General features: G+C 43.9%; 1 protein-coding gene across 2 annotated transcripts in view; it reads right to left on the reverse strand.

Moving 5' to 3' along the window:
• LOC125011800 (homeobox protein orthopedia B-like) overlaps positions 1-23616 on the reverse strand; it is a 52556-nt gene that overhangs the window by 24448 nt on the left and 4492 nt on the right. Inside the window, exon 2 of one of the 2 annotated variants that reach the window (XM_047591146.1) lies at positions 8272-8409. The exons of the other annotated variant lie outside the window; for it this stretch is intronic. The gene's annotated coding sequence lies outside the window, so the exon portion shown is untranslated. The remainder of the gene's footprint in view (positions 1-8271; positions 8410-23616) is intronic. 2 annotated transcript variants of the gene reach the window in all.

The raw sequence follows: 23616 nt of genomic DNA on the forward strand, positions 1-23616 counted from the left end.
TGCAAAGTGTGCTGTTGTGATGACACCTCTGAACATATTTCATTACCTATTTCCTCCTTTCGTCGAGGCACTAATTGACAATAAGTTACACCCAGTGCATCCACTAAAAACAGCTGACCTGAACGGTATCACTGTGCCTTTAAATCTATGTTTTAACATGATAACAGGACAATTGCATTGCAGCGTTCCTTTACTTATTTCCTTATCAACAGCACAGTAGGACCATGTAATGATTTTTTTTTAAAAGAATCTCCACTTCAATTTTTCCTAAATTATGAAGGCCAACGCTGCAGCGCGAAACGCTCCTGGTGTTTGTTTGCTCTGGACAAACGTCACATTGAGAAGTCGAAGACTAAAGTCCATAGTGGCGGCATAGATTCAAAACACAATTTAAAAATGAATAAAATAATTGATTGGAGCCACACTGTGTTTTAGGAATACGGTACATCATGTTTATGAGTGAAGATTACAACGCAAGATGTAGTTTTTAATGTAGAGGCGCTCTGACCTGGTTGCACCGAATAAAAACGTATTCCATCGTTAACAATTCTCCTTCCTGCCAACATTGAATGGCCTTACGATAAACTTTATTTGCTTTGTCGTCATCGTTTAATTAACTGAACTTCCATGAAGAAAAGTAGAAATCGCAAAAAACATGAGAAAACAAATGAAAGTTGTTCTCAAACTGCAGCTGGCATTAATCGTCACCTTTTATTTATTACAGAAATTAAATTCTCATTGATCCTCGTTCACAAACAATTGGACAGAAGAAGAGCCAATAATGTCCTCCATCTTTTTTTTTCTTCTTTTTTTTTTTTTTAAACCAAATTATTTACAAGCGCCAATAAAATCAAACACATTAAGCCACCTAACCTAACAATTTTCTCATCTACCATCCTGCACCACCGTTGTACTGGTCTCAGCGGAGAAGGATCAGACGTGTGTCTGATGATGGCTTCCTAAAGAGCTTCAATTAATGGCCTGTCACTTATCATTAGAACTGCTGAAAGGCGGGACGCCGGGGAGCACGATGCAAACAAAGGCACGTTTTAGAACGTCAATTTCTAAAAGCACCCATCGACTCTCTATTCTAGCAGCCAGCCTCTGAGGCCCTCGTCCCCGCTGGCCCCCCGAGCCCTGCTGTCTCTCCTGGGGGATTAGAGGGATCTGCAGAAATTAGCCGTTTGGATGACAAGCAGAGGCCAAAGGACGAGCGGGTGTTAATGTCCCCTTTTACGGGAACAAAAGCAGTGGGGATTTTAAATAACACGTCTCCATTGCCGCCTGCGGCCACTCCAGTCACAGTGTGTGTGGTGGGTTACACAGTGGAGTTAATTGATTGAAGTCATGTTAGCAAAGTAAACCGATGTGTCTGATAGCCTACAGTGTCCGGCATCTGTGGCTCAGAAATCTATTGCATTTGTAAAGGGAAGACGTGGGAGCTTGAGAGCAAAATGTGGAATTAAGCTGCGGTCTAACCAAACAGCGTTAAACTGAATTTAAATAAAGTGCGTCAGTTTATAAAGAAACACCGTGCACTGCCTGTATTGTTTCAGTAAATAACATTTCCTGAACCCTCTCTCAAAAACAGTGAATTAGATTTAAAAAAAAAAAAAAAATGTTTCTATTAGGAGCTAAAGGTAAAACATGTCAACATTCAACTCAAAGTCATACGAGTCTTAATGGCGCCCACCTATCCTTGGTCTGGGACCAGGAAGGTTGTTTACTCTTCATTACAGTTTCAGACAGAGGCAGGGAGATCCTCAAAGAGAACATCCACAACAACATCCTCTTGACTGGGGCTCTGCAGTGCTGCTTTTGTCCATTACGCTTGGCCTCCTCATTGACAGCCAATAAATCATTCATTTAGAGGCAAAGCAGGGAGAGAATCAAACAGCCATTTCAGAGCCTGAGGCCTTTCACTGTAGTGGCTGCTGCAGGCCACAGATCTAATGTAGAGTGGCTAGGCTGCAGGCGGGTGGAAGGGCTCTTAAGAGACAGGGGCGCATTGTTTGGAGAGACGGGAAACGCTGCTCTCATTAGACCTGGAGCTGAAAACCAACCTGAAAGGCCTGCTTCAATTTACCTGCCCTGTGCTTGGAATAAATCACTGTGTATGTGTTTGTGTGTGTGGCATGTGCACATTAAAAAAAAAACAAAAAAAAAAAAAAACAGCTAACACACACACTGATAAGAAGACGCGTACAAAGGCCTTTATACATGTGATTCAGAGCGCACCTCTTCAGCTTCAGAGTTGTTTTAGTGCAGCTCTTGTTAAAGGTAAAGCCTTTTACCGCTCTGCTTCCAATGGCCCTTTTATTGAAAGGTGCCTTGTTATTCAAATATGAATCACAATTAAGCTAGCCCTGACTCTTCTTTCCCCCCTCTCTCTTTTCTCCTATAGACTTGAGTTTTTCTTTGCACAAAGCGACTCACCACTGAAAAAAGACGTTTGCACACGAGGTGGGTGCCACGGCGAGAGCGGTTCAAACATGTCTATGGGATATTGCCAGAATAAATTCAGGATAATTGTGAATTCATATTCCGGCTTTGGCACAGTGACATGCTGAATTTCACAAGAGCCAAATCTCCCTCAGCGCAGCCAAGGTAAAGAAAATCAAATGCTTTCCACCAGGTAGTCGGCCACAGCGGGTTACACTGTGTGACCAATCCCCAAAACACACGCCGAGACAAAAACAAAGAAGAAAAAGTGAATAAATAGTCTTTGATATAAAGACAAAAGAAACAATAAGACACATGTAAAAGGAAGAAGAATGGTGGCTGGTAGGTGAGAGAAAGGATGGAGGAATTAAAGGGCGGAGAGGAGATAAGCTGGAAAGACGGGAGCGGAGGGCAGCAAGCCCCCGTAGAAATGCAGTGGCGGGGACGTCAGGCTATTTAAATACTGATGAGGGCCTGTGTCTCTCCTCGTCTCTGCTAATGACATGCTCGTCAAAGGCAGACAAAAGAACCTGCAGCCTGCTCCGCCGTGCCTGTCACAACACACATGCGGTCAACACATCAGGGTACATCTGTGTTTACGTGTGTGTCGGGTTGGGGTGTGATGTGGTGCGGTGGGGTTCTCACATTCCCCGTTTTGTCAGTGTAAGGCACCTCTGAGAAGTGATGAATCTGCTCTTCCTCGTCAGCGGCTGCCGGCACCGCATCCTCACACGCTCGCAACTCGCACAAACAAGGCGGAGACGTCGCTGCTCGGGTCTCTTTAGCGCTCCTTTCGTTACTCTTTCCTCATTTCTCCCTTTCCTTCTACCTCATTCCCTCTTCCATCCGTTCGCGGGGCCTGCGGCGTCGCCACCAGCATTGAAAATTATGTTGTCACACCAGAGCAGATGGATTACGCACACATACACAGAGTCACACACACAACTCATAAATGAGGTGAAATGGAATCAGACTCTTATTGAATGCCTGCTTGAAACACCGTGTGGTGTCCATAAGCACTACACTCGGTTTCAGCCCGTATCGATCTCTGCTTGTTATTTGTTTTGAAGCGAATGCTACGTACATGTTTGGATTAACAAGAAAAGTCTTTGTCTCTCCGACTGCTGACAGGAAACAGCAGTTGATAGACCAACATCATGAAGGGAACGGCCCGCTATAAAACAGGCAATAACCCGGGCGCCTCGCAAAACACGCAAGTCTGCTTGATGCACGAACGCAGGCGCACGTCGGACAATAAAGCGTTCATGCAACAGACGCTCAAATCGACAGGGGGAAATATATTTGTTTGGAATTCGGCGTGACCACATTTTCAATTGTTATTGCAGCTCGAAACAAAACTTTTACTCTAAATTGGCTTTAAAAAGACATCATAAACCTGTCGCGCCATCTTTCATCGCCTCTCCTCATCTTCCTCTTTCGTCTCCTCTTTGTGACTTTAGCTCTAAAGCAGAGGAGAGTGTCAGCGAGTGCTCTGTTTGATTCAGTGCTATCTAACCTTGCTTTATGAAAGCATTAAATTGATGGTTCCAGGCCGGCCCAGAGAAAATGCACATAAAACTGAAACTAACTGAGAGATAATAGTCCTCGTAAACTGGTCTAAGAGCTCCATAACTCACAACGTCCTCAACTTGTTCCGTCTTACACAGCACGAGCTGTCACACGCAAAATACCGACGGCTCAGCGGCGCGAGCTGCGATGCAAATGCAAACAACCCCTCAGACAGAAATGAAAAAAAAAAAAAAAAACACGGGATTAAAACGCGCTACCTCTCTGAAGTTTATTGATTGGTCCTTAAGTACTCAATTGAAAAACCTGGCAAATAAATCTTGTGAGGTGTTAGTAATTGTCCGTTTGCGGCAGCGGTAAAACAAAAAAACAAGCCACAACATTACAACCACCGACAGTAAACGCGAATAACATCAACCATCTTGTCGACAATTTAATGTTCTGCTGGGAAACATTTTGGACCTGGCACTCATGTGGATGTTAGCCCACCTCATAGCAATGACACTGTCAGCGGCTGCAGGATGCAGCCTGACACAAGCTCACGCACAAAAATGGTTTAGAAACAACTCAAAAAAACATGAAGAACAGCACAAGGTGTTGACCTGGCCTCCGAATTCACAAGATCCTAAACTGATCAAGTATCAGAGGCCCCTCCCCTCATCCCATAACACTCAAAGCTCCCAACGCACAACCTTCTGTTCCCAGACACCACAGGACACCCTTAGAAGGCCCATGTTCATTCTCTGAGGAGTCACAACTGTTTTGGAGGCTCAAGGGAGACCTACACAACATTAAGAACGTATACACCACTGTCAGTTTGAGAAAAGTCTAAACATATTTGTGTTTCTCTCAAATCTTTAAATCCTTGCTCAGTTTCCTTCCTCAACTTCAAAAATAGATGCTGCAGCCACCAACAGGTTAGCAAAGGGTAAAGAGAGAGAACACTTGGCCTGATTCTGTCTAAAGTTAACTACATCCACCTATCGACGCCCCTAATCACAAGATCCAGCACATGGGACATTTTGATACTATGTGAACTAACAGAAAAGATGCAGTGTGCCAGTTCGTGATCTTTGGAATTGTTTTTTATTATTTTGAACAGAAACCAGAATGTACATTTTCCCAAAATATATATCTTTTTAACTTTATCCAGATCATTAACATGCACCAAATTAGTGTGGTCCAAAAAAACGTACAGATTGGGCCTTTAATTGAATAACATTTATATAACATTATGTTTGAACAGCTCTCATTTATGGGCTATAGATCGTTTATGTTATATTTTACCCATAATATATTATATAAATAGGTTAATCACCATAATGTGGAATGAGCGAAGTCATAAAACACGTTTTTCCACATTATTCATTAATAAATATTAATAACCTGACGATTTGTGCAAATGTGTGTATAGCAGTGGTAGCAGCTGCTGGCAGCTAGATGAGTGATGAGCCATGTAAGAGACATAAGGGCGGCCTTAACTGTGTGCGTGAGAGAGAGAAAATAGAAACATCACCAACACTTAATGTTTTCAGAGTCTACTCAGCACCTTTAAACAAACTTTGTTTCAAGATCTCAAGTCTGCGTCTTATCCATTTCCTCCAGGATTCATTCTATCTTTGGTAGATGACACAATCGACAAAGTGTGAGAGGAGGGAGGATTTTAAAAGTTAACTCAAAATTCCTACAAAATGCGATATTATAGTATGCGCTATTGCATATGTAGATGCACGTACGGTGCATGGAATCTACGTGCCCGTTGGACTGTGTTTGCAGGTTGCACCGGGTGGTAATGGATGGCCAGTGGGTGCCCGCTGACGTGTTATTCTTTTATAAAACATTGCCTCCGCGTACCAGAGCGCAAGGGAGAGTGTGTCACGCTCGTGATGAATGACCAGAGGGTAACATCTTCACTCCTGACCCCTAACACAGGCGTGCATGCTCACACATGGTCACACTCGCACAAATACACACAGACCTGCACAAAAATCAAGCATGCACTCATGCACGCTGAAGTTAGTAAACAGATTTTTATTTTTTTATTTTTTTTGTCCCCCCCACACACACACACACACACACACATTGTGAAAGCGCCATAAACACGTGATGCAGTGAATTCACTGAGCAGATGGTGATCCAGATGCAGGATAGTGACCTCCTGTTTGTGCTTTCCTATTGAGTGCGTGGTGAATGCAGAAAAAGACGCCTCATTTCTGTATTCTTTTCACTGCTTTTACCTGCATATTTTTTTTTTTTATTTGACGACAGATCAATCACTACTCGCTCTACTTTATTACACAGCTCGACTAACAAGACAGCAGTCATCAAAGGTATCCTCAGCTATGTCCCCGAACAAAGCATGAAAAGGCCGACATCAAAAACAGCTCCTATTAACACGGGCTGAGTCAAAACCGCTGCACAACGCAGAGGAGCTGGAGAGGTGAGTAATAAGCGCTGCTGACCTTCTCCTTTTAAGTGTACACCGGCGACACTTGAACGCAGCACATGTGAAATATAACAAGCAGCTGGAAATGCTTATACATTGGAGGACTATGCCCAACGTGGCGAGAGCTGAAGAGCGAGAGGAAGAGAAAAGAAAAAGAGGGACAGAGGAAGAGATGGGAAGAGAAGGAGACATGATAGGGAGGAAAACGAGACAGAGGGGATGAGGGGGGGGAGACGATGAGACAAGGAGACAGAGACAGAGTGGGTGAAGGTGGCGGATGAAGCAGCAGAGGTTTGGTGGGGCGGGTGGGGAAGGGGGACAGGCAGCCAGTCTATTATCAGGGGTCTATAGAGAAGCATTTAGGGACAAATAGGACACCACCCTCTTGTCACCCCAAACCATTCAGCCCCTGTCAGCCCAGCCCATTCAGCCAAACCCCAGGGGAAAGTGGCAGAGGGAGGACAGAGGGGGGGGGGGAAGCAGGGACGGGGCGGCGGTGGGGCTGAAGATGGAATACCCCAGTACCACCCCTCCATGATGCTTCAAATGCTGTATCTTAGCAACGGCACTCAGGGTGTGACCTGTAGTCATATGGCTCCATTCAGTTTCACACTTCTTGAACACACACACACACACACACATCCGCACATACATACAGGGGCCCCCGCGGCGCTTATCAGGAGCCGAACCGGGCTCCCATGTACAACAATTAGCGCAGATCATGCCTCCCACCCGCTCCCTCCAACCTGGCCACACCGGCAACCCCGCCGGGAACGAACTTAATTACCATCAACAGACAGAGGGGAGTTCATCGCTACACAATCAAGATGATCCACAGTGAACTCGTGACATACACACAGAGGGTGTGTCATCCTTTAAAAAAAAAAAAAAAAACAAAACAAAAAAAAAAACTTTCTATTTCAGCACTCTGTCAATCACGCGCTGATTAAAGCAGCACATTGATGGCATTCTTCTCTCCCCAATTTTCATATGGAATTAGTATTTAATGAATTGTGTGCAGATTAATTACACCGTAATGATATTTAATTGTTACCAACTAATTGTTGTGGCACTCTTTGCTTTGCAGTTGCTGAGAACTTTGTTTCTTTTCTTTTTTTTTTTCCAGTTCAGAAAGGAACAGTTGGCCCGAGAACACTTCATTAGGCACCATTTAAACTTGAAACATTTCAGTAAAACAGCCTTTTAATCAAAATCCCATTTTCTTCGTTTCTTTGAGGGAAAAAAAAAATAATGTGCTATGTTTCAGTCAAGATAAGTGGTACTAAAGCTGGAAGGCATGTTGTTTGCGGGGCGAAATTCTTTAAATCCTAGGACACGTGGCCGTCAACTTTATAACGAAAGACAAACGGACACACAAGTGGGGTATCCGTTTAGTAGCCCCCCCCCTCCCCTTTTTATCCTTTTTAGAGATAAACATCTTTATCAGCCTTGTTCTGGTTAACACATTTATATTCGCCATCTATTATTTATCCAAGCATTATCACTATTGCCTAAAGGTAGTGCTGCACAATGTTTACCACGACCTTGGGGCGCGCGCGCGCACACACACACACGCACACGCACGCACGCACGCGCACACACACACACACACACACAGTTACAGCACATTCAATTTGCCGTGGAATTGGTGACTGATAATAAACACACGTGCAATAACTGTCCCAAAGTCACTTTGTTCCATCCCCACCCCGAGGAACCTTGCAAGCCAAGAGGCCTATTGAATAAGACCGGCTCCTGCGTCTTTATGACTACTCATTAAAACGCACTTTTATCATTTGTTATAATATAGCACACTCCTCTCCAAATGACATCATTAAACATAATTCAATCTTTACCTCTTCTTCGTGTGTGCTGGTTTTGCTGATTTATCCCCACTTTTATTTCATTTTCTCTCTCGGCCCGCGGCAGCAGCAAACTGCTGCACTGCCCCTCTGTGGCCGGTCGGGGAGCTGCAGGTTCACCCGCACAGATAACTGCAACACAAGGCAAACATCACTAACCCTCAGCTCAAATTGATTGACAATATTACAGGAATACAAATAGACTGCATCAGGTTTGCACAAAGGTTGCCAAGGACAAACATTAGGCACACACACACAGTAACACAACAAGAAAGTGCTCTCTCTATGGATATACAAATATACACACATAAAAAACATTCACACACACACAAACAGCAATTTAGTAAATGTCATCAGGTCTGCAGAAAGAGAGGGAAATAGGCCTGCCTCCCATCTTTGTATTGAGAACACAGGTGAGATTGATGAGTAGCGTCTGTTTATGATATCGGTTATTCAAGATGAAAGATGAGGGTTTGTGGAGGGGTTCCTCCCATTCACTGTCATTGATTTACACACACAAACACACACGCGAGAACATGCCCACGGTGGGTGTCCTTGCTTTGTCGATAGTCAAGGTTATATCATATGCAGCAAAATATTTGACTAATACGCTGAGATGAAACGCAGCAAATAATAATAATAATAATAATAAAAAAAAGAAAATTACTTTTGGTCATGATGACAGAACAAAGACTGATTTCTTCAGGGACACATTCTCACTTCACAAGCAAGTAAGTTGCGAGTGAACATCCATCAGTTAAAAAAAAAAGAAAGAAAGAAAGAAATGAAAAAAGAATATAAAACCGTGGTTTAAAAGCAATAAAAGACGGCAGGGAATTTTGTGAAGAACAGTCAGGGCAGAAAGCGAAGCACTCAAGCTGGAGCCAATTCTGTTCTGGTGAATTAAAACCTAAACCTCCTTCACATTAACATCCACAGAGAGCCAAGTGCTGCGGTAAGTGAATGTGTTGCCTGTGTTTGTGTCAAAAGCCTGTTTTTCTTCCTCGGCCAATTAGAGCGACCACGGCACAAAGGCAGCTAATTTTGTCAAGCTCCTGTAAATGGAATGATGGATGCTGACGTGGGGGGCGGAGGGGTGGGCAATGTGAGTGAATGTACGCTCCGTGGTTACCCAACAAGCCCCTCTTATTAAAGCCCCTTTCAGGAGAACACATGCAGGCAGACGCCGCGCGGGGAGATGCACAAACATTCCCTATTCATGATGAATTAAAAACCCACAACACACTACTTTTCACAAGAGAGCATTCATTATGTAGCCCTAATGTAATGGCATAAAGCACGGGAGCAACAGCCTATCAAGTGCAGCGATTTGGCTTTTTTCACTCGCGCTGTTTCGTTGCTATAGGGTAATTTGTAGCACTCAGCAGGGCAGGGTAAAGTGAATCAAGATTAATTTACATGCAGGCGAACACTTAGGCAAGGCAGAGCGGTAAGCAAACGCGCCGTCTCTGCGGCTGAGCGCAAAGAAGGTAGCAAGGCAGGAGGTGGGGAAGAGTTGGAAGATAATTAAGGAGCATCAAATGTGATTGCTGAAGGCAGTTAAAAGGCCACAACGTGCCGACTCGGGCTGCTCTCAGAATGCAGCCTTCGCGTTTTAGTCGGGCCGCATTGATGGAAGCATGGATTCTAATGGGAACAACAGCGTTACAGCCAACCAGCCACTTCAGATTCAGTCTGCGTTAATTGTAGTTTAGAGTCTCTCCTCTAAGCGTATTATTCCAATACATTAGTTTGTCTTCATTTAGCAGGAAGAGTGTCACTGCACCAAGCAAGACGGTGTGCTGCTATGCTCCTTTTGAAGAGCCGAGGAAGCCCCGCACGAACCACAACGCGACGTTATTCAATTTAAATAACGGACTGCAACGTGTTACGGTGACAAAGACAAAGCAAAGAGTCCCTGAAGACCCGAGGCCGAAGTGACAGGACTAACTTGGACAAACTGCCGCAAACATTCAGAAACAAATGCAACTACAAGTGCACCAAGGAGCGGGGGAATGAAAATGCTAAATGAGCTGTTTGAGGTGGACACACATCTCAGAGAAGCAATGGACGCCTCGAATCCTTGCCCCGCTGAACAGACTTCACATATCAGAGAGAGAGATCACTGGGATGGGATAAAAAGAGAAGAGCTGGTAGACTTTCTCCCCTCTGTCGCTCAGTGGTAATGGACTCTGGTCCAAGCCTGTGGCAGGGGGAATCTGATCAAGCATGCCATTCTGGAAACACGGGCGCCCACTTCAGATACACACACAGAATCATTCTGTCAAATCTGAATAAACACAAACACACATCGGTTGGATTGTGGGGTGCAGCTCAGGGATTTGGGGAGAGCGTCTGGCATATTTGGCCATCTCAGATCTCCTGTCAGGGCCTGAATGCGGGGTGACAGCAAGAGAGAGCCCGCAGCGTCTGGAGACCTGTCTCCATCTATGCATCTCTCACATAAACAAATTCTCCCATCGCTGTATTCAGACTAGCCTCTCTGCTCTATTACACACAACACACAGCTGCCACAAGCACTCAGACACCCAATCAACAACCACGGTGAGAAGGAGAGAGAGGAAGAGAAAGGGAAGAGGAGAAGAAAGAGAAAACGCACAGGGGGAGAAGGGCAGAGGAGGGAGATGGAGGAGAGGGGGAAAAAAGCGAGAAGGGGCAGCGTCGGGGGACATGCCGAGATGTGAATGTTGAGAGGAGGCCAGCGCTCCGGAACTGTGCTCAGCGTTCTGTCTGGCCGAGCAGGAACCTCCTAAAAACAGGACGACGGCCAGCGGGGATGAAAGAGGAATGGGCTCTAGTGGGAATAAACACACGAAATATCAGGACCACCTGCTCTTTCCATGAAGTAGGCTGAGCGGGAGAACGCAGAGGCTGAGGGAGAAGGTTAAGAGAGTTATGTGGATGCTTGGCGTAATCATGTAGTATCAACTAGCATCACAGCTAGTTACGTGTTTAATATACATATTTCATACTAGGGTTCTTTCAAGGACTTAGAATCTGAACTGTTAGGTATCAAATCTTGCTCCATTGACACCAGGTTGCACAGATTATACAGAATATTGTGTCAAAATGACTTTATCTTTATTTTAATTTTAAATAAATGAATCTTATCTAATTTAATCTTTCTAATTCGTCTAATTTTGATCATTTTCTTGTTTAGCAGTTTGTTTATATGATGACGCTCATTCATTATTACACAGGATAAGACGTTACAATCTCTGGTGCCAAGATTTGAGGTAAAACACACATTTAGAAGCCCAGACCAAATGAAAAATGACCAGCAGGCTAGCAGTCCGCTACCAGCTAGCAACCAACAAGCACACACCAGCTACCTAGCCTAGCCAATGGCAGTAGGCAGTGTGCAGCACATCATTGGGGTTTTCAAGTGGGCACCTGCCTTCACTGATGTTTTGATAAGTTAGGCCCAAGAAGACTTCACCACCGAAATAGTTAAAATCTACCAATCTGAATGTCACGTCTTTCAAAATGGCAATTAATCTGTTGTTTCAAGCATTCTCTTCTTTCTCTCTTCCCTATGGTCTTTTAAATAACCCAGGAGCAGTTACAGGTGATAGGAAACAATAGCTAACAAACACCAGGTGTAAAGAGATCAGTCAGCTTTATTCTACTTCTACTTCTTTGCACTCATGTTTTAAATGCCGGTGGATCTTGTTTGCTTAAGCAGATTTTAGTTTTTTAATAGAAAACAGATTATTTTTTGGTACTTGTTGAAAAAAATGGGGACAAACAAGAAATGTGATGTAACCGTGCAGCAGAATTACAATAGAGCAATAAATATCCAGAAACGCTGGGATTCAAATTGGGGAAACACTGCTAAAGTCAGTGCTGTGCGGCCTTATCACCTGGCACCAGGTTCATTTACTGTATACCAATATATGAGACTAAAGAGGACGGAAAAGCATAAGGATCTGTAATGGTCACGAGTGCACAGGAGCACAGAACCTGAAAAATGCAGCTCAGTAGCAAAGTTAAAATGGGCAAAGCAGTGAATGTGATAGGTGGACCAGAACACACCCAGAAACCGTTCTCTTCAGTCAGATTGATCTGCCACATTACAAAACATCCCACCTCCTCCCTCTGCATCCTTGCTTCCTGCTACCCACCCTCCTCTGATCAGAGAATTGATCCGTGGACCAGTCGATTGGCTGCTACTCTGTGATCTGGGCCGGGCCAATTACTTCAGTGAGTAATAGTGATTAGTTTGTGTCCAGATCAATCCACGCTGATACAGGCAGAGAGGCAGTGGACGGTCCGGGGGGGAACCACTGAGTCTCTGCATCAACTGCACATTTGTGAAACAACAATAACAACGGAGTAGATGCAAGGTCCTGTGCCTGGTATCTTGGATGTAATGGTCTCATTATATCAATTCTTCAGAGCTCATACTGTATCTTTGAATGCACAGGTAAATTTAAGACCAATGGAACATTGGACAATTAACAAAAAGTTTATATAAATATTTTTTAAGATTATAGACCAAGTACACATGCCCCCACATCCATTACACATAGTTAGTGCCTAAATCTCAGCCTACGGCATTGGTTTGACATTGTACAGGCCATTAAAGGAAAACCGGTCCTAATGTCAAAGGCAAATCTATTTATGTTGATAGTATTCATGGGCAATCTTTCCATAACATTGATCAACACAGTTTGTCTAATAGGAAAATAATAAACAATTACTCCTGCAGACGAGAAGGGTAATTGATTTTCTTCTGTAAATTACTACCACCATCAGCCCTGCATACACAGAAAGGTGATCATCTGCATAAAATCAATGGGATATGATCCTAACGGTGTGATAATCATGGACTGTGGTCAAGGAGCCTCCCGTGGCCTCAGACACCGGAGGAAACGTTGAGGGTGAAACGAAGAAGAAGCAACTTCAAAAAAGATGCAACGACAGCTGTTGCCTACATGAATCTAGTTTATGCTTTTGCAGAAACCTTAAAGATTTTGACATAGTAAGAAGATAAACAAAGACTTGAGCTCTACAATCTGTGCTGCATACATTTATGACTCTTCTTCACTGCTTTGGATCAGTCTGGATTATTTGACATGTTTCTCTGCAGCCACATTCCAGCCAAATAAAGAGTGTAAAAAAGTATGCATTTACTTAAGAACTGCATGAACCCCTGAATTACTTGAGAGGGAAAATAAAAAGACAGCATTAAATCTCTCTCATTAATTTCTGGCAGGTGCTCACACCACCCCTGGTGTTCCCAGGCAGACACTGACTGATGGTGATTGGTAAGCCCACCACCGGAAAGCTATATGTATGATTGCTGTATGCAGGCCTCTAAATCAATATTGCTGGTGTATTCGTATGTCAACAGGCTGGTGTCTGGCTGAACTATGAATGAACAGGGTGGATATGATATGAACTGGGGCATTCTCCAGTCTCGTAACCCAGCCTTGTGAAACAGCTTGCATGTCTGAAACCATAGACATAGACCACGGACAGGAAGTGTGCGGGTCGGACACTGGAGCTCAACCTGTGACAAGTCACAGAGCTTTTAGTGTGCTTACTTCACTGTACCTGCATATCTCTATGAATCAGCTCCAGTCTTTCTTGTTCATTTAGTAGCAGGACACAGTCATACTGTATAATGAATCTATTTCAGTCACTGACGGCACTAAAACCCATTTCATTTGGAGTTCACAGAAGACACAATTTTGTTAGACCTTAAAACCAAATACAGACCTTTTCCATAATGAAGACGTTGGGCTTTTAAAGCTGAGAGAGAATGAGGAGCTGGAGATGAACAGCAAGGAAGAGGCTTTCAGTATATTAGCTTCTCAAATCAAATCACCACGAAGGGAAGGCAGAGCCAGCATTTAACACCGTAAGGAGCTCTGGACATAGAAGAACAAAGTGAATGCTCTGTTTGAATCCGTCCTCCCTGCATAGATTTTAATGGCCTATGGTAACGAGAAGTGTGTTAGCACTTGATAACTACATTAGCCTGAGAGTATGTTTTAAAGTACAGACCGGGGTATAGCCCATTCACCATTTCCTCTTTTAACACTGATGTAAATTACACAAAATGAAACCAAAACCTGTGGCACCACTCGGCCTATAGCCTGTTATCAAATTATACTGATTTATTAAAACTGGTTAATTTGAAAGACTAAGCGGACTTAAAGAGACAGACAGTGGCCACTAATGCAGTCACCACACAATGAAGTCGTGTCTGTGAGTTTGGGTTTAGTAGTAGTAGCGGACGTACAGCAGAATTATGGTCGCTGAAGAAGTAGCTTCGTCCAAATTGATGTCCTGCTTCCGTCATGACCGGCTGGAAGGCTGAGATCACTCAATACTAATCAACAGGCTGGACACGAGCTGGTCTTTATCACTTTGTCCCCTTTATATGACTCCCAACCTTGGCTGTGCGACCAGTTGCCTGATTTCTCATTTTGTTGCACTGCGACTGACAGTGAGCGGCTCTGATTGAGGGGATCCATTAGGGATCAGCCTGAGGAAAGCCTGTTTGATGGATGAGACCAGCAGTCACCTTCAGAGCTTGCTAACAACACCTGTATCCTCGCTGTCACACACACACACACACACATACACATACACACACACACACACACACACACACACACACACACACCATGCACACATCTGCTGACATATAACAATTCACGCATATCGTACTGTGCGGAGTGTGAGCGACAGAGAGACATTTAAAAAGATGAAAATCTTTCCTGGCTTATCAGTAGTGACTGCTCAAATCAACCTTTAGCCAAAGCCAATAGCTGATGAAATCTCTTTCATTTTAGAGATTCCCAGAGAAAATGAAGTATTTTGTTACTTACATCAAAAAGAAAAAAAATAATATTCAAGGATGATTGTTATTTGAAAGAATCTAATCACCGCAAAAAGATGACGATTTTATAGAAAATACCATATAACAAATAAATATATCTTCATAAGTTATAGTATGAATAAATTCCTTAAATCAAATTACTTGCGGAATAGACAGATGCGCTAAACTGTTATTTTAATTTTTCTGAAATAAATGTTTAATTTAACCAGCAGTGACTGACCTAACGTGGTGTATGTAGCTCATTCAGGCTCTAGATCATGAGAACAATTTCTTTATTTTCCATTTTAAGACTATTTTTTTATTTTTTATTATAGTTAAACAGTATGATTAACAAGAACGGGATGTTCTGATTGCTTTTGCATTGGAGGGAGAAATCACTACAGCCTGTGACGACAGCAGGTAATGGGTGTGACTAAGTGTTCTTAATTTTTAACATTTTAGCTAACAGGCCACTAGAGCGGAGAACAAGACTAAAGAGGACAAGTAGAGACAACATAACTGTAACAAAACAGCCCTTCAAATGAATGAAGTTATGATTTTAAAGCAATCTTTTAGTCCACTTTAAATGTTTGTTTTTTTCCCCCCCTACAATCAGCAACAAACTGTTTATATATATGTGCACTCAAGCGTCCGTGCACACGCGCTGTTTGTGTGCGAGTCTACGTACACGTGTTGATGTGAACGGCCTTCTACATCTAACAGGCTAATTGCTCTCAGCAGTATTATCTCATTAGGGCCCATCAGCATTTGACATTTAAATACAGAACTGCTAAAAGCCTCTCTGCTTATTTAACATTAGCATTACCAACGACGCAGGCCTTGGTCTTGTTAGCCCCCTTTTTCTTTTGACTCGCATTTTTTTTTCGAAAGCCTCGGGGTAATTTTTTTTTTTTTTCCTTTCTTAAATCACCAACTGATGCATTTAATAAGAATAATGCTGCTAATAGCTACAGTGAGAGCATGGAAAAAGGTGGGAGCGCAGATGAGGAGCGAACGCTGTGACGAGTGAGGGTGAGGTGAAACGGAGGACTGAAGAGAGAGGAGGCTGAGACGGAGGGAGGGAGGGAGGTCAGCAGAGCAGCGTTAGGGAGGGAAGGTAGAGCCTGATGGGCACCAAATGAACAAATTATGACGGGCTCCATTTTGCAGAATGGGGGTCACCCCCTCCTCCCCTCTCCCCTCCATCCCACCCCTCTTCTCTCCTCCGCTCCTCCTCTCTTCTCTTCTCTCTCCTGACAGTTCAATTTCCCCCTCTCGCCTCCCTGCTCCTGCCTGCTAATTGTGAGTGAAGCCTTATCATTGGGCCCCCCATCCACCAGCGGTCCGAGGTATCGCAGTGTCTGAGAGAGGAGACTGGAATGTCAAAATGTTATCAGAGACAGCAAACAGCCAGAGAGACGGAGGTCACACACAATAAGACCGGACGTTCATCTGAATGCGCAGGCGTGCCACCTCGCGTGGGACACGCGGACAAAAAAAGACGGGAAAAAATGCTGCGGTGGAACAATAAGCCGAAGAAAATACATCACTCCGAGTTAAAATTGTATATTTCACGCGAGAAAGAAACGATCGCCACGTGCGTTTTGCAGTGCTTAGCTTGTTGTCAGCGATCTGAAAGATTTGTTGCAGCGAAAGATAAACCGAGTTCCAGGTGTCAATCAAAGCCCATCATTACAAAACTCCCGTTACACCAGGGGAAATACATCTTTGATCCAATTGATTCTTCTCTAAAAGCATATTGGATTTCGAGACGAAGAACTCAAACTCAGCCGTTCACAGACGGAGCGAATTCTCTGAGCTGGATTGATTTGTGTGCTTTATAAAAAAAAGAAATACCTGCATGGCGGGCCCACTGATCTGTCATTGGGTAAAACACAATCACATACGCACAGTCCTCTACTCAAATCTTGGCTGAGAACACTTGACGCTTGTGTGCAAAGTGGAGCCGAGGCATGTTATTTACAGACTGGAGGAGGCTGGGTTTAAATGACACCTGAGCATAAAGCTCATCTCACACCAGTGCTCAGCTCTCCGTCTCTGCTTTGTCATTTCAAATTGAAGCATTGCCAAGAGCATTTGCTCATGGTCTTCTTCTTTTAGTCGCACCGTTCCGTTTGCTCATATGAGACAGACACAGACAGACAAACAAGCTGAGAGACACATGAGGCAATCTTTGCTCTGAGGGGAGCAGCTGGCTTTTTGGACAGGCTCGGGTTTAAAGTGCTTTAACGGTCAGCCGATAGGGCTGATCTGAGGTCAGAATAATCTGAATGCAGGAGGAACTATCAGGGGCCGACACGGGACAAAATCGCTGACCCCAGACGTCCCCCATCACAGAGAGCTAGATGGAGGGTAAGAACGGGATAGAGTGGAGAAGATTCAGATCAAGAGGGGGAAAGAGAGAGAGAGAGAGTGTTCATCTGTATCCCAACGCTAGTAATGAGGGTTAATTCGTTGGTTAAGGATCAACAAGGTGCAAGAATATGATAGGCAAGCCGTTGGCTTCTCAAATATAGGTTTAAAACAACCCCATTATGTGTGATGTAATTTCAGCTCCAGAGCCCCGCCTAGTGGGAAAGTAATTATGCCGTGACTTCAACCACTCCTCTTAAAGTGAAACATTAAACCTGCGGCTAATCTCGAGTTAATCTCCCTCTTCATGTGACCACACAACATCTCACACAGTACAGACAGGTCGGCACTAGAGCCATTTAACTCTGAGCGTCCATTAATCAATGATAAAATGATCATTTTACTATACCGCAATCTCCTTTATAATTGCACTGTTGCTTGTACTCTGCACCAATCAGGCATAACATTATGACCACCTTCCTCATATTGTGTAGGTCTCCCTTGTGCCTCCAAACAATTCTGACTCATCAGAGAATGGACGTGGTTCTGAGGGCATCCTGTGGTGTCTGGTAACAGGATGTTGTTTGTGGGGGGGGCCTTTGGGTGCTGTGGGTAGAGGGGAGTGGCCTCTGTGGACCAAGCTTGTTCCAGTGCATCCCACGGGTATTCAGCACCTCGTGCTGTTCTTCACGTTTATTTGAATCGTTCCTAAATCATTTTTGTGTGTTTGTTTCGGGCCGCATCCTGCCGGGGACGGCTACTGTCATCAAGGAGGGTCATTGCTATGGGGTGGGGGTGCCTGGTCTGATCTAGGTGGGTGGTACGTGTCTAAGTAACATCCACACGAATGCCAGGTCTAAAGGTTTCCCAGCAGAATATGGAATTATCGCAAGATGGTCGATGTTATTCACCTCTCCTGACGTCACCAAATCACTAAAAAGAATCTGGTGAAGCTTAATACAAGGGCACAAGCTAAACTGAAGAAATATCTATTAAAAACAAACAAATGTAGGTCATGATGGGGCGCTGGGGACCTGACACTAATCATATTATCCACAAAGTCCACACTGTCAGATGAATCAGACCTATGCAAAGAGGTAAAACTAGAGAAAAATGTAAAGCATTTATATCTTAGTAGTCTTGCTCCTTACAAAGTGACAGAATTAGGAAATTAATCCCTGCATTCAGTTAATAACTAGGTTTGATATCTGTGTGTGAGGAAATGAGATGAACCTGACCTCCAAGACAAGTCCAGACTAATGACGACCTGAGCTAAGCTAATATTTCATCATCACCTACCCAGTGTGTGAATGATCTTGATGCTATTAGCGGACTAATGGCTAAATACTACGGCGGCGCTAAAGAGGAGCCAGCCACAGACACACTTGGCATCCGCTGGCTCATTTAACGTGCACATAAACGAGTGTGCGAAATGAAGACATGAGAAGGATGTGCACACCGTTGACCCCTGCATATATGCCTGCACATATGTGCAGACACACACAAGCACACGGAAGCGCGGACATGGTGACCCCTACACAGTTGATGAGACAGGAGCTGATGTGCGAGTCAGACGGCGCCACATTTGTAAAAAGCGATAGTCAATTACAGCAGCGCGGGCTGGAGGATAATAGCCTGCCTGTCAGGCTCTGTGTGCAGTGTATGCGAGTGCATGTTATGTGAGCGCCTGTGCCTGAGCACGTAGTACCCAAGAGTGAATATTGGGTTCCTATTCTCATCTATTTGGCCTATATCTCCATTCCTTAGATATTAATTTCAGAGCAGTGCTGCAGCACAGGGCCCAGGTCGTTAGCATGATTCATCTGGGGTTCATCCAAAGACGGCAGGAAAAAGACAGAAGAGCAAGCCTCGTCTACAAAACTGGGAGGCATATTTCTGTAAGATTTCACAATTCACATTGCGCCGTGGAATAACGGGGAGGGTTTTTATCCATAACACTCACACAGCTACAATACTGGATGAAGAGCAACATAAAGATGTATGTGTAAGGGGCTTGTTCCAGAGCACCAGAAAGAAGAGCGAGAACGTCTGATCGTTTTCAACGACCACCTACACCGCGCGAAATACTTCAGAGCACCCCGCCAACGCAAAATCACGAACGGCCGCATGTGCCATGGACTTGTACCACTGAGGCACTGGGAATGAAAGCCCAGCTGGGACGGAGGGAAACGCGCAACAACGGGGACACTGGTTTGAAAACTCAAACATCAGTGCTTGTCCTGTACTTTCCACAGACACATGATCTCCTCAAGGACTTGGCCCTGTCAGCCGCAGTGGCCAGCCACCTGAAACAGAGGAATGATAGACTATCAAGAGGAAGGGAAACTGTTCAGCGGGGATTGTGTGGATTTAGTGGTCTAGTGCTGACACATGGCTTTGAGCATGGTAGAAAAGCACTTTAACTCTTGAGTGCTTTTATCGCATGTACACACCCCATAAAACATGGCTCTGTGTCGTAGCACGGCTCACACGTACAGCGGGACACACATAATGTATACACAGCACTAGATCAGACACAGGGGGGTTGTCAGACTGAACCAAATATTTTCTTTTTTTTTTTTTCTCCCAGTAAAAGTGTGCCCTGAAGTGCTCTACCGCTGCAGGAGGAGATTGAATCGAAAATGTTGATTGTAACAGTGTTGGAAATGGGCAACATAGCTCTGCAACTGCAGCTGAAATGTTGTAGCATTACGGCCATATGTAAATTATATATGGGCATCAAATCCTCTGTATATAAATGTATTGTCCCTCAAGCCGCTGTCTTCATGAAGTCAAATAACAGAGAGAGGAAAAATGTCCACAGAAGTGAAATTACAAAAAAAAAGAAACGTAATGACACTCCTTTTTACAGTATAACTGGACTGAATTTAAAGTAGTTCTCTATAAAAATTCATTAGATCAAAATAAATTATTTTTCAAGGGCTACCAGAGTACAAGCGCATGAATTTTAAGTCTCTTCTGAGGCCGTTTGTTCTTGTTGTTTGCATTTACTTTTACTGTCACGCAGCAAAACTATCACCGAGTGACAGTATGGTGAATTATGAAAGTCAACCCTCGCTTTGTGTATTTTTATGCACATATTTTGGACGCACTTATAGAAATCCCAGACTGGGAGTGTAATGGTGAAAACAAACAATGAAGTTAGAGCCTATCCTATGCGATATTCCCCTCTCTCCTATTCATCTCCGTAATAGAGATGCAAGCTCCATAATGCTCGCTGGGAGCCAAGCATGAGATTGAGGATTTCTCACACACCATGCATTATTCATAGTCCGGAGCAACAGAGTGTGTAAGATGAGAATTACACAGCATGAAGAGAACAGGGGAGAGGGGACTGAGGGGAGAAGAAGGGGAGAGGGGAGGGAGGGGAAGGGAGCAAAGGTGAGAGGCAGTGTGGAAGAGAAAGAGATAAAGGAGAGGAAGAAAAGAGCGAGACGGTGGACACTGTCAGATCTTCATTTCCTATCCCTCTCGGGTTAACCCCGGGATTGTTTCTGGAGTTTGTGAACAGTGCGGTGGAGGAAATGAATATGGAGCCGGGAGCCCGGATACCTCGGCCAGATTGGCTCACAATTTGCATTTGTTAAATGTGCGTCTTGTGAGTCGGTTTGTATTCTGAGCACAGACTCAATAGTGAGCAGGAAATTTCAGGGTTCTGTTACAATTCGTGTCCGGCCTCCGTTCCTCATAATGAGAAACAGTGGGAAGTGAGGCAGGGTTGGAATTGATTTGTTTAACAATGGAAATGAAACAAAGTAGGAGGCATGGACCAAAACAGGAGGCATGCCATCTTAAACGAAAGCTCGAGTCCAAGAAATTGCAAGATTGTGGCTGATGCAATTTGACAAATGACTTGTGCAGAATGATATAGGACATTTTTCGTCAGAATAATTGGCAGATGGATAAAAAAATAAATAAAAAAATGATTCCATGTCCATTATGGTGCAAAATTATTCATGAAAGTGGCAAATAAACTCTTGGTGCAATTCATTTACATCTCAAAATAAGTCGTGCAATTTTGCAATGTAAAACTAATTCATCATCAACCACTTTCTGACCATAATTGTTAAATCAAAGCAGGATATATAATATAAAACAGTGGCAATAAAACTGTAGTTATTCCTCTGATGACCCCATTGCTTGTTCTGAAAGCCTTTCAGCAGGAGACTAATGTTATTAGTTTGGCAAGTTAATGGAATATTACATTATATATTTCTTTTCCTTTCAACTTAAATACGTATGTGAGAATGTGCGTGTCTCCGACTCCCCGTGTGTGTCTCTCTCTACGTGTTCGTGTCTCCACAGATGCAGCCTTAATGACAAGAATGTGATGGTTACTGGCTTTTTAGCTTCCCAGTGATGAAAAGCCAGTATTAATTTAGGCTACAGATTTCATTTGTTCCGAACAGGAAAAACAATATAAATCACTTTTAGAGTGATTAGAGAGAGGGTTAGATTAATCCAGGCCTGATTAGGGCATTATGCTGGCTTGTTATGGACACACAGGGTGACTGACGGTAATTACTGTCTGTAATAGGAGAGCACACGCTCAGTCAAGGCAGGAGCCACAAGCAGTGTGTGTGAAATTATGTGTGTGCCGCTACGCACGGTATGCGTGAGCGTTGTTTGGCTGAAACTGCGATTGAAAATGTTTGATTTTCAGCAATTACACATTGAAATATGTAGACTGCACGCGATCGGGGTACAAACTGAGATCAGACGTGGAGGGGGTGGGGTGGGGGGGCTTATAGCAAGCAGCACGCAGAGGGAGAGGTGAAAGAGTCATGGCTTTGTTTATGATTATTGATAACCTCAGACAAACATATTCGCGCAGATAATAAAAACAGATGGCAGGCAGGTGAGGCAGATATTACCGCGTGGAACATTGGCGAGGTGCTACATCAGCGAATCGAACCTCAGCGCGGCCACCAGACACACAAGTCCAATCCATAAACACAACGTAGACCAAATGGGAGCGGGATGTCTGCATCTATGATTAATTTCAATGAATTTCACTTCATTTGCATTTCAAAAAAAAAAAAGTGCAAGTTAGATGTAACTTTTACTCTTTCAGAGCTGCAATAATATAGTGGCTGCCTGGAAAACATTAGAGAGCGTAGAGCGGATTCAGCAAAGACTCTATTGGTCAATATTATATTCTTATGGGGAATTTCCTGCAGTCGTGAAGCTAAATATCTTTTACAGTTTTAAGGCAGACATAAGGCACCAATGGGCTGTGTCCCATTAAAGGCATGGTAAGTAACTATGCATATTTAGCAGGACACTGCACATCTCTGTTTAACCCAGAGCCCTGTACGCCTTTTTCTTTCTCTCCGTCTTCCCCCTCTTCTTTCCTTATGGCAGCAATTGTTCCTTTTCATCACATCACTGGTTGAAAGCGAACGTTAACACGGTGTTGGCTCAGCAAGAGCTCCACAGGATTTGATAGGCTAAGAACCCCCCCCCACACCCCACACCCCCACCTTGGCCTCTTTGGGCTGTAAAACAAAAGTCTAGAAGCTTATTTTATGAGTGCACGCTTCTGCTCTTTGCATGTTTATGTCAAATATTTGGAACAAATGGCATCCATTGGCTGGAACAACACAGATAAATCTAGTCAATTCACAGGCGAGGAGAGCAGCACAGGCCACTGAGAAAGTGGCCCACTTGATGGCTGACAAGAGGAGTGCCTGCATTATTCAATTAATACTTGAAAGGGTACATTTTATGCAGCATTTACTAAAGCATCCACAAGTCAACGTAGGCAGAGCGCACACAAATACACAAACACACATACTCCCACACAAACACAAGGACTTGTGTTTGCATCCTGGGAAAAGACTGGACTCCCCTTCCATTTTGCCAAATCAAATATACAGTGAGAGCAAGCTAAAAGGCACTTTCAATCAGCCGCTCTGGGTCTGTCTGTCAATCTGGGAACAACAACAATCTAGCCTACTTGGAGTGGTCTAGTCAACATCCATTCCCCAATAAATTCAATCAGTGATGCTTTGTGTGCTAGTGTGTGTGTGTGTGCGCGTGTCTGTGTGTGAAGCGCGTGTGCATCTAAGTGCAAGTGTTTATAAGAGAGG

This window comes from Mugil cephalus, chromosome 8 (assembly GCF_022458985.1).
Source record: "Mugil cephalus isolate CIBA_MC_2020 chromosome 8, CIBA_Mcephalus_1.1, whole genome shotgun sequence".
Taxonomy (NCBI): Eukaryota; Metazoa; Chordata; class Actinopteri; order Mugiliformes; family Mugilidae; genus Mugil; species Mugil cephalus.